General features: G+C 44.2%; 1 protein-coding gene across 4 annotated transcripts in view; it reads left to right on the forward strand.

Annotated features, from left to right (window-relative positions):
* The first annotated feature begins 6 nt into the window (after positions 1-6).
* SLC22A23 (solute carrier family 22 member 23) overlaps positions 7-8,051 on the forward strand; it is a 190,660-nt gene continuing 182,615 nt past the window's right edge. The window contains exon 1 of one of the 4 annotated variants that reach the window (XM_006022193.3): positions 7-175. The gene's annotated coding sequence lies outside the window, so the exon portion shown is untranslated. Of the gene's footprint in view, positions 176-223; positions 272-8,051 lie in introns of those variants that run through there. The other 3 variants (XM_025202391.1, XM_025202389.1, XM_025202390.1) reach the window with 3 other exon arrangements.

The raw sequence follows: 8,051 nt of genomic DNA on the forward strand, positions 1-8,051 counted from the left end.
CTGGCCCCGCGCGCCGGGGCCGCCGGGCAATGGCAGCGGCAACAGTAGCGGCGGCCCCAGCGCGCTGCCCCCTGCCCTGCTGCCCACCGCCCCGCCGCCCAACACCAGTGAGTGCCAATGCCAGGAGTGGCACTACCGCATCCGCGCCGGCCTCGTCCAGAACGTCGTGAGCAAGGTAGGGGCCCCCCCGCGCCCGGGCACCTCTGCCGCCCGCCTCTCCGTGTCTGCTTGCACCTGAGAGAGGTGGGCAGCCCTGCCAGCGTGAAGCCAGGTGGGGACCCGAGTCGATCAGGTGCCAGGCTCACTCACGGATGCGTCTTGGGTGGGCAGGTTGCAGCCCCGCCCCCCCAGCCCCCTGCATGGGTGGCATCTCTGGCGGAGCCTAGTCTATTCAGTGCCAGGTTCACTCATGAATGCATCTGGCTGGGATGATCTAGTTGGGGAAGGTGCTGCTTGGAGCAGGGGGTTGGAGTAGGTGGTCTGATGAAGTCCCTGCCAGTCCTCATTTTCTATGATTGTGTGATCTAGGGTGGGCAGGCTGCAGGCCCCCCTGGATGGGTGACATCTCTGGCCAAGTCTAGTCTATCGGTGCTAGGCTTGTCACCGATGCAGCTGGCTGGGATGATTTAGTTGGGGATGCTGCTGCTTGGAGCAGGTGGTTGGAGTAGATGGTCTCCTGAGTTCCCTGCCAACCCTTGTTTTCTATGATCTAGGGTGGGCAGCCCTGCCAGCGTGAAGCCAGGCAGGGCAGAGAGCCAATCAGGTGCTGGACTCACAGATGCATCTGGCTGGGATGATTAGTTGGGAATGGTCCTCCTTGGAGCAGGGGGTTGGAGCAGTTGGTCTTCTGAGGTCCCTGCCAATCCTCATTTTCTATGATCCAGGGTAGGCAGGTTGCAGGCTCCCCTGGATGGGTGGCATCTCTGGCTGAGTCTAATCTATCAAGTGCCAGGCTCCTCACAGATGCATCTGGCTGGGATGATCTAGTTGGGGATGGTCCTGCTTGGAGCAGTCCCTTCCAGCCATCATTTCCTATGGTTCTCTAATCTAGGGTGGGCAGGTTGCAGCCCCCCCTGGATGGGCCACATCTCTGGCTGAGTCTAGTCTATCGGCTGCCAGTCTGTGTGTGGACTGTATGTGCCCAGCCCAGGACGGGCTCCAATTGTGTCTGAAGGGTTCTTGTCCACATGCCTAGGGAAGTTAAAGTGGTGTCATGGGCCATCTGGCCACTGCCAGGGTCCCTCGCTTCTGATTCCCCAGCTGTTGCCTGAGGGCGAGAGTCCAGGTGCCTGGTAGTATCCCTCTTGGCTGTGCTTGTGGGAGCACGCCCATGTGTTGGCATGTTCTGCCTGCCTGTGTCACTGAACCTGAATGAAAACCTTCCCCTCGTGATGTAACCTGTGCCTCTCCTGACTGAATCAGGGAGACTGATGTGTGTGGCAGTGTTGAAGGCACGTGTTTGTGTCCAGGAGTGAACAGGTTGGCATCACGAGGCTGGAGCCCACACGTCAAACAGGGAAAGCAGTCAATAATCCATTATCCACCTGGCCTTGACTATATCCCAGACCTCTGCATCTTGTTGCATTCCTAGTGTGTCTAAATTTAAAATCTATCCTTTTCTCTCTTCCTCCTCCCTAATGCCTCCCCTGTATTGTTTCAGAAGTCTCTCGCAGGGTTGTGTTCCAGTTGTCTACTGTGTTCTGTAACAAAAGAAGGCAAGTTGTGTGGAATTTCACTCTTCCTCAAGGGTAGTTTGTATCAACCTCTTCTACAGAGTTTTCCCGTCTAGTGCTCATCTTCTTCCTCTCTTCATTAGCTTGCTGGATTTGCAGCTCTGGAAGGAAACACTGTAAAGAAACAAACAAAAAAACGAAAGGCAAAAACTCCCCCTTGCTACAGTCCATGTTTGGGCTGTCACCAAATGAACAGCCAAAGGAAAATACTGGCTTTTTCAGCAGAGAGGTTCAGGGTATTTAAATAGGCCATCTGGGCCGCACGCAGGTTTTACAGAGAGTAGACTGGTTTCAGATTGCATAACAAGCTTTACCTCCACAAAGCTGGAGAGGGAGGTTAGTTGCTGAACACATTTAAGGATCAGGCTGTTGAAGCCTTAGTGATAGGTACCAGTAAGCCTCTTCCTTTGATAATGTTTATAGTCCATACAAGTCATACTGTTCAGAAGGAAAAATGTACATTTTGTACTTCATACTGCACAAAGTACTGGTAATTCCTTGAATGGTAAACCTGACTCCGGTGAATAAGGCTACGGTGAGCTCTTAGCATAACTTCTGTATTTTATAATTTAGTCTATGAAGAAAGAACACTTTTGCTTTACACCTGATGGCCCTTTTTAATGTCTAAATTATTTATGTTAGTGATAGTATGAACATCCCTTTCAACCATCTGTGTACAGTTCTTTTGGATATTAGTAAACAAATGTCGTTTCTGGAAATGTAAAATGAAACGGTTACATCATGAGCAGCAGTTCCTTTAATCTCAGACTCCCAGAGCTCAGCAAAAATTAGTCCCCGCATGGGAACCGTGTTTGGATTAACTGCTGCATTGCTTTCCCCACCTAAATATGCAGTAATCAAATGACCAGCATTGGTTGCCCTTTCTTCCAGGCAGCACATGCCCATGTCGGTTATTGGGAATCATTTCAGTTATATTTTGTGTCTCTTAAAGTGTGTGCGATGGTGGAAATGCAGCAGCAATACATGGAGCAGAAGCTCACAAAAAATTCACAGCTGCAAGAAGTCAAAAATCTGCCTTGCCCTTTCTGCAGGCAGAGGCACATGTTGATTTTTAGTGGGTTGTGGTGTGGTGTAAAACTGCCATGAAATTCAGATTCTCTTTTGTTATGGCTAGAAATGTAGAGGGTTCTCTTTTGTCTTGAACTGTCAGAGAGCAATTCTAAAATGCATTTTAATGTAAACCATACAACTTAGTGAAATGTTGAGAATCTTTTAGAACTCGTAAGGCTGGCAGTAAAAGGAATGGAAAGCTAGAGCAGTGTTTTTAAAAATGCGTTCCTTGGAAGAACTTGCAACAAAGGGAAGATCGATTTTAATGGGTAAATACACAGCTGTGATCCCTGTTGTGTTATTTTATATTAAAAAAAAAAAAAAAAAAAAAAAAAAAAGGAAGAATTTGGAGAGACTCGGGGGAGGGGGGAGGTTTCTAATGATTATTTTTGGTGAGTGTTGCTTCTTAAACCATATCGGATCTTTCCCTCAAAACAATAATGCTATATATAATTACAATGGCAGTGTTTTCTTAGGGTTAGGGTGCCTTTTAAATTTTCATGGTTTCATAGTTTTATAGTTTCTAGGGTCGGAAGGGACCTGGGCAGATCATCTAGTCCGACCCCCTGCCATGGCAGGAAAGAGTACTGGGGGTCAAACAACCCCAGCAAGATGGTCATCTAACCTCCTCTTAAAAACCCCTAGGGTGGGAGCCTGCACCACCTCACTTGGAAGCTGGTTCCAGACCCTAGCCGCCCTGACCGTGAAGTAGCGCCTCCTGATGTCCAACTTAAACCTTCCCTCCGCCAACTTGTGACCGTTATTCCTGGTCACTCCTGGCGGCGCCCAGGGAACAGGGACTCCCCCAGTGCCTGTTGATCCCCCCTGACTAGTTTATAGGGGGGATTTTCTTTCATAATGAAGAAATGAGGGCAATCCAGGCTCAATCTTTCAGGTAAATAATCAATGGCCATTTTGTCTTTGACTTAACTGGAGCAGACAGCTGTAACTTCTAATTCCTGGATAGGTGGTAGAGGACCTCTCTTGTACAAAGGGACCTGGACAAACTTCTTCAGAAAACTGTATGCTCAGATCTGCCCTCCCCGTTAAATATATTTGCTTTTATGATGCATTGCATAATGTTCTGATCTTCTTAAAGAGAGTTTTATTAAAAATATCTTAGAGTAATATACACTCAGCTGTGCAGAAGCAATGGGTAACATTGTGAAGTATCAAGGAGAGAGTCAAAAGAGCATTAATCGAAAATGTGCTTTTAATTCAGCCAGTAAATCTCCTCATTTTAATATGCATTGCTCCTGAATAAGAGAGGAAGACAAGTGTGATCTGTTGTGCTCACCTAAAACTGTAAAATCATTCAGGTTATTTGTGGTGCAAAGTATATTTTCAGCTTCAAGCTACTTTTTTTTTTTTTTTTACAGCTTATTTTTTTGCCTATTCAAGCACACAGGCAAAGTTATCCTCACTCGTTCTTTTTCTGTCCACCAATTTAAATGGGTCACTACCTAGTTCCCCATCCTTTTGCCTCATAGTGTCCTTCAACAGACTGCTGCCTTCTGCTCTGTGCTCTGCCTGGAATTGCTAGAGACAAGGTCTAGTCATGTTCAGCAAAGCTCTGCAATTCATGTATTCCTGATGCTTTGTGAGTCTGCTGTTGTAGCCTATGGTGGGCTGGATCATTAGTCTGCAGCAGAATGTGGGTTTTCTGTTGGCTTCCCACAGAACAGGGCTGTGCAAATATCTGCCTCTCTCCAATCTTATTCTGGGAGGACAAACCTGATCCAGGCATCAGAATAGTATTGCTTCCTTAATTTAGTTACAAGGGAGTTCTTTTTCTTCATTTTTTTTTTTAACGTGCTTCCAATCATTAGGTGCTGATAGTGGTACTAAGTACATGCAAAGTATTTATTTCAGCAATATGAAATAATCAAATGGAGAAGCTGGCTGCACAGTTCAACCACAAGAATCTCAATTGGCCCTGTTAAATCACATAACTGGGTTAATGTCCTGCCTTAGTACATAAATCATGGACCTCAGCCTGGTACTTAAATAAATCTTTTCCTGTAGATTAATATATTTTATGTTGTAGTTTTTTTCAGTCATATGATGTTAGTTTGAAAACCTGAAACTATTTTTTTTTTAATTACATGGTCTTGCTTCCATAGCAGATGTGTATTTTGATAAGAACCTGAGGTTTTTTTCTGTTCGTGAGATAAGTGTTCTAGTTTGAATAAGCAATCAGGACTCATACTAGAGGTGATACCTTTTATTAGACCAACTAAAGACATTATTTTGTAAATATCTAATTGCAAACTTTCGGGCACAAGCACTCTTCATCAGGCATTGGAGAAAAGATTGTAAAAGTTCTCCTGGGTAGAAATAAGGTCTTGAGACACAAAGTGTTAGTAATAAATCCTTCTTACTCTTTACATGGTACTGTAGGTTTAGATCACAGACTACTTGTTCACAGGGAATGCAAGTAGTATTAACTCCATTATACAGATAGGGAAAATGAGGCACAGAGCTGAAGCTCCTTACCTATGGTCACCCAGCAGACCAGTTGCAGAAGGAAGTAGAGCACATTATGGCTATTAGTGTTGGAGGAGCCCCTCAGGCTGTCAGAGTAAAATGAAATTGTTTGGATAGAGATGTTAACAGTTTCCTGTCAATTTGATTAAATGAGTTGAAGCTTCTGTGTTTGTAAGCATGCCGTGGACAGTGACATGTGAAGACAGTAACAAATTAGATTCTAGAGGTTTAGATTATATATTGCCACTAAAAGCAGGGGGCCGATCTTGACAGGGAGCAGCAAGCATGCTCCTAACTGGTGGAGACTGGTGGATTTGTTCTCTCTTCTTTCAAGCTTGCATCTTTTAACTTTTTGGGAGCTCTGCAAAGCTCATCTTTTACTCTGAGTTTTGAGCTGTGGAGAAATGGTGGGCTTGCAGGTTCTGAGCATGGTTAGGAAAAATCGTTCCTTAACATTGTGTCTGTTTGCTGGGGTGAGCAGGCTTTGCAGCATGCTAAAATGATTAACAACTACGAACTCTTTCAGATCAGATGCGGATAGTGCTTGGGCATAATGAAGAGGGGGCTCGGCCAGTATCTCATCCTGGGAGTCTAGCCCTTCTGTCTGCTAGAATGTGGAAAGAACTGAGAACAAAGTTAAATCTAGAGATTTCTGCTTATTAGAGAGGCCAGGAGATGAAAAAGTGCATGCACAGAATCTCTTCTGGAAATGCTGCTGAAATGTAAATGTGATTATCCACTGTCTTTTTTCACAGTTGCAACATTATTGGTCATCAGGGTGCTGACAAAGAATGCTCAAAAGCATCAGTGATTTACTAGAGTGGCTCAAATTAAAGTGTGGGATTTTGACCAAGTGAGACAAACTAGGTGGGCGTTTATTTTGGTGACTGACTGTGTATCCAGAAATTTCAGAATTATACAAAATTGTTGGTCCAATAACTGTAGTCAGTGAACTATTGCGTTGGTGCTGAGGAAATTGTGCATTATCTGACTGAACTACAAGTACATGTCAGTGAGTTTATGGACTATATTTGGGGGGGTTTTGGGGGGATCTTTTTATTGTTTTTCCTTTGGTTGTTAGGTGACTAAAATAAAATTTTAAACTAGCAGTCTGTGAAATGTGAACTATACCTTGTCTGAGAATGACATCAGAAATCTGGTAAATGACACCTTTTTTTAAACAAAAATATATTAGGCTTGTTTCAGTCTGGGAGAGACTATAATATTAATATTTTCAGTGATAGTTAAAATTTGTGGGCTTGCCAATTCCACAGGATAAAATAATGTGTGCTTTCTGCCGACCATAAATAGAACTTGTAGCATTTAGGATGCATTATTATTAGTACCAGTTTAATTTTTGTCTTCCATATGTCATACTTAATTGGAACATATTGAAACCTGCCTCCATCATACCTAGATTTATTACAGATCTTTGCATATACTTATTTTTATGTGCAGCACTGTTGTTTTTCTTTGTGGGTATCGTGTAATGTCTACCATATTAGGTTTTTTTCCTTTAAAAAAATGCAGTTCAGTCATTTAGTTTGGATCTTGAACTGCTCCGTGTTGCAATTGAATACTTTTGCTTTTTTTACACTATCTGATTACCAAGGATTCAGAATATTTAAATAGTATACTACACAGTTCCAGCAGCTTTGCTTCATCTCAGTGTATGGACCATGTCTATGCTATGGTTGGTGACCTTTTTGTGGGTACACAACATTTTAGTGGTGCTGAGCCACCAAAGCTGTGCTCGTCTTGGTACAGCCTGTCCTTGCCATGTCCAGATGCATTGATTAAATGCAAAGTGTTTGATGGGTTGGCGTCAGTGTAGTTCTTGCAGCTCCTTACAAAGCAGTGCAGAGTGGGACATGGGAACACTGTGTTGCAGGAAGCTGATGGCATGTTGAGGGAATTCAGGGTGCTTGGGGCCACCTGCGTACAGTACGTCCCAGGTTTTTTTTCTTTTTTTAACTTAAGCCTTCAGCTCCTATGGTTTCTTTCTGTGACATCAGAATGATGGAGTCTTGTCCTGTAGCAGATTGGCAATTCTTTTGTGTTGGGTCACATATATATGGAAGAAGGGCAACATAAATTCTGCAAATAAGTAGATGCAGAAAGGTCAGATGGTAGCAATGAAAGAATGCTGCAGCAAATGGTTGGCTGAATGAGGCTTTTGCTGACAGTTGCGCCACGTCCCTGGGCTCAGGACACGAGCATTGACTTGGTGGGGATAGCAGTTCAATGCTTGGCAGGTTTCAATATATTCCAATTATTAATATGCTGCAAAACTTTAGTATGAGGGAGGCAGTTCTCTGGTCCTGTGTGCTGGGTTTTCCCTGCCCTTAAGTTCTCTCTCTCAAAGATGAGACACCAGTTCTGGTGGCTAAGAAGGAGGTGATTATGCTGAAGAAGCTAGCAACACTGGATTGTTATTGCTGTGTGGGAAAACAATTTTGGACTGGGAGTCTGCAAAACCAAGATACAAGTTCAAGGGGCTTATCAGCACTCTGCTTAGAGGCTAGTATACATACATACCTTTTTCCCAGTACTGGTGTTGAGTAATGTGCTTTGGTGGAGGTAGTAGTGCATGATACGGTGGGGTGTATGCATAAAGGGTGGGGAGCTGGTTTGTCTGGTACACTTTCTGATACCGAGTTCATGTAGCATCTTCATTGGCTGCTTCAGGACAGCCCTTGTGTCCCCATGCACTTGCTTGTTCATCACTGTCCTCATCTATTTTTGCCGAAGTTTAATTCC

The sequence above is a fragment of the Alligator sinensis genome, unplaced genomic scaffold, assembly GCF_000455745.1.
Source record: "Alligator sinensis unplaced genomic scaffold, ASM45574v1 scaffold579_1, whole genome shotgun sequence".
Taxonomy (NCBI): Eukaryota; Metazoa; Chordata; order Crocodylia; family Alligatoridae; genus Alligator; species Alligator sinensis.